General features: G+C 42.7%; 1 protein-coding gene across 1 annotated transcript in view; it reads right to left on the bottom strand.

The window, feature by feature from the left end:
• Positions 1–2,024, bottom strand: part of CD163 (CD163 molecule) — a 105,904-nt gene that overhangs the window by 60,694 nt on the left and 43,186 nt on the right. The window lies entirely within an intron of this gene.

The following is a 2,024-nucleotide window of genomic DNA, read 5'->3' as shown; positions in this document are numbered from 1 at the left end:
ATGTGGGATCCGACCCCTCGGGCAGGAGCGCCGCCGCACTTCCCAAGCGGCGCACTATCCAGTGCGCCACCGGGCCGGCCAGAATCTGTTCTTTTTGTAACAGGAAACAATTGGAAACACTGGTTATTTTACCCAGGCTTTGACTGGAATGTCATACCTTCAGACATGACCAGACTGCCTTAAGGAATTAAGGTTGACCCTTTTATGGAGTCAATAAAAAGCCCCTTGGAGAGACTGGCCTGGTACCTTGTCTACATAATTACAAGGTTCCTGGTCTTCCAGTAAGTAAAGAATGTAACTTTCTGACAGGCCAGAACCTTGATATTTTGGGGACTTCCAGAAGAGAGGAATTCACCCAACTCACACAGGTAATCAGAGAGTAAGTCAAATCCTTGGCTTGGCTTCCTAAGACCCGAATGGCTTTTAAAGGTCTAATCTGAGATTCCTTATAAATGTCTCAGCAAAGCCAACTCAAAAAAAAAAAAAAAAAAGAGCTTATATGATAAGCCATTACTCTTTCTGCACTTTATGCAAATAATCTGGCCAAAAACTAAACTTATTTTGCAAATAAATTAATCTTGCCATAGATACCTTTGACAAATTTGAAAAACTTGGAGAAAAAATTATTTTTCAAAAGGAAACACTAACACACCTGTTATCCGATTCTAGCCCTGTGTTTTTAATCTGTTTGTAAAGCTTGTATCTTCCCGGCTACAGTTCCACGTCAAGACGGTGATAACCCAAGGATTCCAACCCAACCTTTCCTGAGAGGAACTAAGTCCCTATAAATCACTAGATCAGCCAATGAGAGATTCTATACCTCCAAAATGCAGGCAGAGACTACACCCATTGTCTGCAGGAAGTAGTTTCAGAAGAAACAGACCTCCAGCCCCTTTAACCTTAAGAATAAGGAGGATAAAATCTCTCAGGGGGGAATGAAACGATAAGGCTAGGCCTGTGAAGCAAACGGTTAGGTCCCTGAATCTGACTGAAATCACCAAAGACAGTCTCTGCCCATGGGGATGAAAGCCCAGACCTACGCTTGGTGGTGTGCAAATCCAAGGACTATGTATAAAAACTAGTGATTATGAGCCCAAAAATCCTATAACCCTCCTCCAAACGCCCTTGTCTTCCCTTTCCGAGGTGGTCCTCCAAAACCGTAGAGGACTTGACCTCCTCTTCCTACAACAAGGGGGCTCTGCTTGGCATTAACGGAAAAGTGCTGTGCATATACGGATCATACTGGAGTCGTTGGAGACCCCATGAAGAGGTTACGAGAACGCATCAGGCAACGGGACTCAGAACCAGAACAGTCCTCTCACTGGTTTGAATCCTGGTTTAACTTTTCTCCATGGCTAACAACTTTAATTTCTAGCCTTATGGGACCACTAATAATTCTCCTCTTGCTAATAACCTTGGGACCACGCCTTTTCAACAAACTCCAAAATTTAATTCGGTCCAGCATGAAAGAGGTCAAATTACTGGTTCTCCGTTCCCAATATGATCAAATCCCACTAAAAGATTGGGAACACATAAATTGGGGACCAGATATTGACCCTTAAGAAAAGATTTGATAACCCCCCCCAATAAATTTAAAAATAAATAAATAATTTTAAAAAATAAAAATAAAAATTCCCTTAAAACCAGTGGGGAATGAAGTAATGCCCTCTTTTCTAAGAGCAGGACCGATGCCACTAAAGATAGCTCCTCCATTGTGTGAAAGTTAGGCAGGAAAGTGGGGGTGGGATGGGAGGAGCTGCGCTAACTGCAAAATTAGCTCATATACTGTTGGCCTGCTTGCATTGGCTAATACCTCTTGTGATCAAGAGGTATTAGTGCAATGATCAGGTGACTGAGTTGCCATGCTTGCAGCTTTAAAAACTGAGAACAAAGACGGTTCGGGGCTTCACCTTGAATTGGCTGGTGCAGTCCGGCTGCTGGAAATAAAAATCTTTTTCTCTTTTTCTATATCAGTCTCCAAGGGTGTATTTTTCTCCTGATGCCTATAACACTGGTTCAAAGAC

Source organism: Galeopterus variegatus, unplaced genomic scaffold (genome assembly GCF_000696425.1).
Source record: "Galeopterus variegatus unplaced genomic scaffold, G_variegatus-3.0.2 Scaffold1102, whole genome shotgun sequence".
In the NCBI taxonomy this organism is placed as follows: domain Eukaryota; kingdom Metazoa; phylum Chordata; class Mammalia; order Dermoptera; family Cynocephalidae; genus Galeopterus; species Galeopterus variegatus.
The sequence above is the reverse complement of the archived record's forward strand: the minus strand, read 5'-3'. Positions and strand labels throughout refer to the sequence as shown.